The sequence below is a fragment of the Suricata suricatta genome, chromosome 1, assembly GCF_006229205.1.
Source record: "Suricata suricatta isolate VVHF042 chromosome 1, meerkat_22Aug2017_6uvM2_HiC, whole genome shotgun sequence".
Lineage (NCBI taxonomy): Eukaryota > Metazoa > Chordata > Mammalia > Carnivora > Herpestidae > Suricata > Suricata suricatta.
Window position 1 is genome coordinate 33,061,402 of NC_043700.1, and position 8,356 is coordinate 33,069,757.

An 8,356-nucleotide genomic window follows, 5' to 3' on the forward strand; every position below is an offset into this window, starting at 1 on the left:
GATAAGTTCTTCATAGATTTTGGATACTACCCCTTTATCTGATATTTCATTTGCAGATATCTTCTCCCATTCCGTTGGTTGCCATTTAGTTTTGCTGATTGTTTGCTTTGCAGAAGCTTTTTATTTTGATGAGGTCCCAATAGTTCATTTTTGCTTGTGTCAAGTAAAAGGTTCCTGTAGCCAAGGTCAAAGAGGTTGTTGCTCAAAAGCAACGAGTTTTAACTGAGGTTTTAAAAAATTATCCCTGTATTTTTTGTTCTATTGTTTAGTTTCTTTATAATTTATTTTTGCTCTCATCTTTATTATTTCCTTCCGTTTACTGGTTTTGGGTTTTGTTTTTGTTTTTGTTTTTTGGTCTTTTTCTAGCTCCCTTAGGTGTTATCTCCATATTTTAAATTTTTGTTTATTTATTTTCAAGATTTTATTTTCCTTAAGTAATCTCTATACCCAACATGGGGCCTGAATTTACAACCCTGAGATGAAGAGTCGCATGCTCTACTGGCTAAGCCAGCTACATGCCTCTCCATATTTTTTAATGACATATTGCTTCTTTTGATTTCTCAATTTTAAGTCATTTCTACTGATTTTCTATTACAGGAGGTGAAGGTTTAGATTTAACTGTCTGCCCCTAAAATACATCTCAGTCTTCATCCTCCTGTACTCAAAATCCACCCCCCAATCTAGTCATGCGATGATTTCATTGTACATTATTATGACCATGTAAATGCTAATCAGAGCTCAGTGATGTTGTAAACTGGGATTACTTTTCCTTTCCTGAACAACTCCTTCTTTTCCCTGCAATTAATCCTTATCTTATTTGATAAATGATTTGATAAATTCGAGATTGCTCATGTACTTATAACTAATTTGACCTTGAATCCTCCAATCCTTTGTGTAAATCTTCTTTTAAGATGTTCACACATATATTTTATACTTTCAAATTCCTGAAGAAGTCTACCGTGGAGCCTTCTGACTGTTGAACTGGTATGTTCCCAGTGCGTATTATCATTCTGGGATCTTCTACTTATCCTGGGGATTTTTTTTGCTTTTCCTGCTCATTTCCTATTGTCTGTAGTTTATGTCTTTCTCTTTCTTAATTTAATCCCTCATTTTGGTAGAGCATATTCTCCAGTAGCTTCCTGCAAAAGGCTGCATGAGAAAGTTTTTAACATCTTGCGTATTTGAGAATGTTTTCATGACCCTTTATATAAAATCCTTCTCTCTGGAAGCTTGTAGGATATTTTTGTCTCCTCTCTTCTGAAATTTCCTAACAGCATAGCTTTGATGTGGGTCTGTTTTTTGTGCATTTTACTGGACATATTTCATTCTGGAAACTCATACCCTAAGCTCTATGACATTGTCTTGATTTTTTAAATTTCCCCCCTCCATCACCCTCTTCTCTGTTAACTCTTTCTAGAATTCCTGCTATTTCTGTTATAGACCGCTAAGGCTGGTTCTTTGATTCACTTTGCTTTCTTTTTATATTTTTTGCCTTTTTGCAGTATTTTGTGGGAGATTTACTCACTTTTATATTCCAAATCTTCATTTGGAGTTTTACATTTTGACTCTATTTTTACATTTTAAGAATTTTGGGGGGGCGCCTGGGTGACTCAGTCCGTTGAGTGTCTAACTTCGGCTCAGGTCATGATATCACAGTTTGTGGATTTGAGCCCTGCATCGGGCTCTGTGCTGACAGCCTAGAGCCTGGAGCCTGATTCAGATTCTGGGTCTCCCCCTCTCTCTCTGCCCCTCCCCCTCTCATGCTCTGTCTCCCTCTGTCTCAAAAATAAATAAAACATTAAAAAATAAAAAGAATTTTTTGTTCTTTCTGTTCTTTTATGGAATTATGCTTGTGTCTGTGGTTATAAGCATCTTATCTCAAAGGATTATTAAGGATAATTTGATGTTTTCTTTTTACTGAATAATAGATTTCCTCCCAAATTGCTTTTTCCTTTCTTTTTTGATCTCCAACTTCATTATGTTATGATAAATGTTAGAGGTATTTTGTTAGTTTTTGGATTTCTAGTGTTTTACTGGAGACCCAAAATTATTTCTAGAACTTGCTTCTTGACTATTTTGTTTTTATTTTTTCATAATCTTTGTTAGAGGGGATAGCTCTTTCATTTTTTATTTTTAAAGTTTTTTTTATATTTTTTGAGACAGAACACAAGCAGGGGAGGGGCAGAGAGAGGGAGAGAGTGAATCTCGAGCAAGCTCTGCGCTATCAATGAGGAGCCTGACAAGGGGCTTAAATTCACAAGCTGTGAGATCACTGAGCAGAAATCAAGAGTTGGACGCTTAACTGACTGAGCCAGCTGGTGCCTCGGGGATAGCTCTTTTAAATCTGAAATTAGGAAGGGTAGATTATCTGATAATTTTTATTCCTGTGTGTAAACAGGAGGTTTTTTACTCCAGGTAGCTTTTCTTACCAGGAGTAGTAGGCATATTTGTTATCATGAAATGTGAGGCACAGAAGGTACCAGCTGCTGAGAGTGAGGATTTAGGGGTTTCTGGGATCAGGGCACATCTGTCAGCCAGTCCTTAAATGTCCTTTTATTTTGCAATATGTACTCTGTTTCCATAAGCTAATGCTAATAGTAGTATTGCCTGATAAATTATAGGACTCCTAGTTACATTTGGATTTCAGATGAGTAACATCATTTTCTTGAAGTTTTTTTTTTTTAATGTTTATTTTTGAGAGTAAGTAGGAGAGGGGCAGAGAGGGAGACAGAAAATCCCAAGCAGGCTCCACACTGTCGGTGCAGAACCCATGTGGGGCTCAAACTCATGAATCATGAGCTCATGACCTGAGCTGAAATTGAGGTTAACTGACTGAGCCACTCAGATGCCTCAGCAAATCTTTTTTTTTAAATCAATATATTCCAAATATTGCATAGGATATGCTAATATTAAAATAATTGTTTCCCTGAAATTCAAGTTTACTGGGGGTACTACATTTTAAAAAAACCTTTTTTTTTTTTAACATTTATTTATCATTGAGAAACAGAGAGACAGAACATGAGCAGGGGAGGGGCAGAAAGAAGGGGAGACACAGAATCCAAAGCAGGTTCCAGGCTCTGAGCTGTCTGTCAGCACAGAGCCTGACATGGGGCTCGAACACACAAACTGCAAGATCATGACCTGAGCTGAAGTCGGATGCTCAACCGACTGAGCCACCCAGGCACCCCCTGTATTTTTTAAATTAAGATTCTTATTTTAAGAGCATTGTAGATTCACACGCAGTTTTAAAAAATAATGCACGGCTTTCATGTACTCTTTACCCAGTTTCCCCCAATGGTAATATTTTTGCAAAATGTCACAAGCAGTAAATTGACACTGATCCAAAATACAGAAAAATTCTACCACCACAATTATTTTTACTATTGACCTTTCATAACCACGTCTACTTCCCCTTTCCCACCATTCTAAACCCATTGCAATCACTAATCTGTTCTCCATTTCTGAGTTTTGCCATTTCAAGAATGTTCTATAAGTAGAATTGTACAGTATTGTAACCATTAGAGATTGGCTTTTTTTTTCACTCAGCATAATTCTCTTGAGATTCATTCAAGTTTTCTCCTTATCAGTAGTTCTTTTTTATTGCTAAGCAGTAGTCTACTATACGGATGTGCCTCTGTTTTTGTTTTTGTTTTTGTTTTTAAATCCTGCATGGCTACCTGGCAAGGGATATATTTAAACTTTTTTTTTTAATGTTTTATTTATTTTTGATACAGAGAGAGACAGAGCATGAGAGGGGGAGGGGCAGAGAGAGAAGGAGACACAGAATCTGAAGCAGGCTCCAGGCTCTGAGCTGGCTGTCAGCACAGAGCCTGATGCGGGGCTCGAACCCACGAACGTGAGATCTGACCTGAGCCGAAGCCGGAGGCTTAACCGACTGAGCCACCCAGGCGCCCCTGTGCCTCTGTTTTTTAACTAGTCACCTGTTGAAGACATCTGAGTTGTTTCTAATTTGGGGCTATTATGAATAAAGCTACTCTCTACACTCATGTACAGGGTTTTGTATGGACATCGTCTTCATTTCTTTGGGAAAAATGACCAGGAATGCAGCTCTGGATATACTCTGGATATACTCTGGATATAGAGTAGTTGTATGCTTAATTTTGTAGAATACTACCAAACTTCTAGGATGTTCTGACAGATGCATAGTGATATCTCATTGTGGTTTTGGTTTAATTTACATTTCCTTGATAGTTAATGATGTTGAACATCATTTCATGTGCTTATTTGCCATCTGTGTATTCTCTTCTGTGAAATGCCTGTGCATATCTTTTGCCCATTTCAGGGGGACTTATTTTAGTAAACTTATTACAGAATTGTTTAGATTTACAGAAAACTTAAGACGCCACAGAGTTCCTATATACTCCACACTTCATTAACACCTTAAATTAGTGTTGTCCATTGGACACAATTAGTGGACCAATAATGATACATTCTTATTAACTAAAATGCACACTGTCTTCAGATTTCCTTAGTTTTTACCTGACTTCCTTTCTCTCTTCCAGGATCCCATTCAGAATACTACATTACATTTACTCATCATATATTAGGAGCCTCTTGGCTGTGACAGTTTCTCAGATCTTCCTTGTTTTTGATGACCGTGACAGTCTTGGGGAGTACTGGTCAGATATTTTGTAGACTTCCCTCAACTGGGATTTGTCTGATGTTTTTCTCATATACAGTGGGGCTGTGGGTTTTTGAGAGGAAGACCACAGAGATGGCAAGTGCCCATCTCATCACATATCAAATGTATGTATACTGTCAACATAACATACTGTTGACGTTAACCTTAATGACCTGGCTGAGGTAGTGTTTGTTGGGTTTCTCCACCATAAAATTACTCCCCCCTCCCCCACCTTTTTCATACTACACTTTTTGGAAGGAAGTCACTATATGCAAATCTACACTTAAGAAATAGGGAGTTATCCTCTACTTCCTTGAGGGTGTTTATATAAATTAGTTCTCCTATTTATTTGTTGGTCGTGTAATATTTATATCAGTAAGGACTCATAAATACTTATTTTATACTTCATGTTATGATCTAATACTACCTTATCTATTTTATTCCTCTAATTCTTTTACATTGGTCATTGGGAGCTCTCTCAGTTGTGTCCTTTTGACACCTTCTGTCGTCATTGTGTGTGTGGCTTTTTTTTCACTCCCTTCCCTTACTTTCTGGCCCCAGAAGGTTTTCCAGGCTTGTTCGGTTCTAGTCCTAGAATCAGTTGTTTCTCCAAGAAGTTCCGCCTCCCGCTCCTGAAAAATAGTATTGAAAGCACATTTGGTCTCCATCATCTTGACTGATGAGTTTTGAGAATTCTTTGTTTTCTGGCTACAAGTCCTTTGTCAGATGTGTGGTTTGGAAATATTTTATTCCAGTCTGTAGCTTGTCTTTTCATCCTCTTAACAGAGTCTTTCCCAGAGCACAAATTTTTATTTTTGAAGAAATCTTATTTATCATTTTTTGCTTTTAATGATTGGACTTTTGAGGTCAACTCTCTTAAGAGCCACAGGTTTACTTAACCCCAGTTCCCCAAGATTTTCTCCTAGTTTTGTTTTCCCTAAAAGTGTTACATTTTTACATTTGCGTTTGCTACATTTACATTGGCTCTGAGGGGAAGAAAAAATTCTTACCTTCCAGCTGAACTAGGAATTAAATTTACATGAGACAGATTGACAGGAAAAGCCCCACAGTTTTATTACATGTGCACAGAGGTGCAATACTGAAACTGACACCTCAAGAGGTGACCAAGGCAGGCAGTTTTTATACTTTTTAGACAAAGAGACAAATTTGTGAGGAATTGAGGGGATACAGAAAACTTCACTTTGGGAGGTTCAATTATTAAGGAATTCTAAACAGAATTTGGGTTGGGGTAGTAAATGAGTAAAAAAATAACCAGGATTGTTTATACAGCCTTCTTGGCTCTAGATTTCCCAGCTCTGGGTGGTGAGGATGTCTCTACCTCCTGGTGCAGGAAGGGTACCTTTCACAGGAGATTTATTTCCTGCTTTCAGGGGGACGGAGGACGGTCCGAGTGTTCTTCTTGCACAGCTTTTTTTCCCAGTAACTTTTATTTTAAATCATCAATATGGCAAAGTGGCCTATCATAGGCCACTTGCCCTCGACCCCTACAGTTCATTCTGACACCCGTGGCCAACGGGAAGCCTTGGCTTGATGGACACTTCCCAGGGCTAGTGCCAGCTTGCTGCACAGCTTAAACTGACGTTCTTCAAAACAGCTCTCTTTTGTTTTGTTGTTATTGTTTATTTACTTTGAGAGCGAGAGTACACATGGGTGAGTTGGGAGAGGCAGAGAGAAGGGAAGAGAGAATCCCAAGCAGGCTCCCTGGTAATACAATGTGTTTTCATGAGTGGTTTATGGACTGATTTAACAAAAATCACCAACTTTGATTTGGAAGAGAACATCACATTGGAGATCACTAAGGTTTCCTCTAGTTCTAACATTCTCATTTTTATAAATGTTTATTCTGAGAGAGCACGGGTGCACACGCACATGCACACACGCACACGTGGGGGAGGAGCAGAGGGGGAGAGAGAATGTCAGCAGTCTCTGAGTTTAGCACAAAGCCCCACATGGGGCTCCATCTCAGGACCACTAGATCATGACCTGAGCTGATATCAAGAGTCAGACACTTAACCAACTGAGCCATGCAGGCACCCCTTAACATTCTTCTTTTATACACTAAGTTAGCGATATAGCCAAAATTCTAGCTCAGACCTTCTGTTTCTTGATTTAAGCACCTTGCCTCAGAGCGGCTGCCTGTATATTCTTCATTAAAATGTAGATTCAATGACTCCTCTGATGAAACTATTTTAGTTTAATCAGAAACTCTGGGTGTTGGATCTAAAAATCAACATTTTAAAGAATCTACTGAGCATATTTTTCCATTTACTTGAATTTGAGAACCATCATCACAGCCTGATGCCCTGTTCTTGTTATAGTCAGGCATCCACGACAACTGTGGAGTTTTCTGCATTCAGGATGCCTAGCTGTCCATCGGATATTGAGGACTCCTGCCTCCAAAAACTGTGTATCCTCTTACCTAATGCCTTGATAGGCACTCAACACATACATTTTGAATGCTGAAATACGGTTTATTTTGGAAGGAAATGAGAATGCAAAATTGATGCCTAGCACTTTTTCCAACTCTGGATATGAAATCTAGTTTCATGACCCTTAGACTCTTGCTTTTGCTCTTTAGGCAGCTTACTGGCAATTAGCATTATCTTTTGTACTGGAGCATGGAGTCAGCAAACTGCAATGTAACCTACTGCCTCCTTTTTTAAACAAAGTTGTTGGGACACAGCCACCCTCATCTGTTTACCTATTGTCTCTGGCTATTTTTGCTACAATAAGCGATCTAATTAGTTGTGACAGAAACCTTATGGCCCACTGAGCCTGAAATATTTGTCTGGCGCTTCACAGAAAAGTTTGCTGCCTCCTGCACTCGAGAACTGAAAGGAAAAGATAGGGTTTGTTTCAGATTTTGCCTTTAAGTTTTTTTCTGGTAAAAGATCTGATATACAACTGCAAACAATAGTCAGTGAAATTAAGTGTGTATGTGCGTGTGTGTGTGTGTGTTGAGTGATATACTATAGAATATCCTCTTTCTGAACCTACCTACTGGGCATTCTTGGGAACCTAAAATTTATTTGCTTAAGGCAGTTTCTTAAAGCATAGATCCCACACTGTTTGCCTCTAACTCATCTGGAGTGCTTGTTTATTTATTTTTTATTTTTTTTAATGTTTTATTTATTTTTGATACAGAGAGAGACAGAACATGAGAGGGGGAGGGGCAGAGAGAGAAAGAGACACAGAACCGGAAGCAGGCTCCAGGCTCTGAGCTGTCAGCACAGAGCCCAACTAGGGGCTCGAACCCACAAATGTGAGATCTGACCTGAGCTGAAGTCGGAGGCTTAATTGACTGAGCCACCCAGGCACCCCTTTAATGTTATTTTAAATGAACTAGTAAATATTTAAATTTGTTTTAATTTCTAGTACAGCAAACAGCAATATATATAACCTACATAAATAATACTCTATAGGGTTCTCAATAATTACAGTGTAGAGTTCCTGAGACCAATAAAATTGCAAACAGTCTATTGAGGATATAGAGATTTGGAAACAGAGAACCTAAATTCAAGTTCTGGTTTTGTCACTCAACTGACTGATTTTAGGTAAGTTACTTAAGTGGAGGCTCTGAAGATAGATACTGTGTTTAAAATTTTGACTCCATCACTTGCTGGTAGTAGACTTTGGGTAAGTCATTTTACCTCTGCAAATAGGGATAACTGTAGTCTGTACTTCATCAGGTTG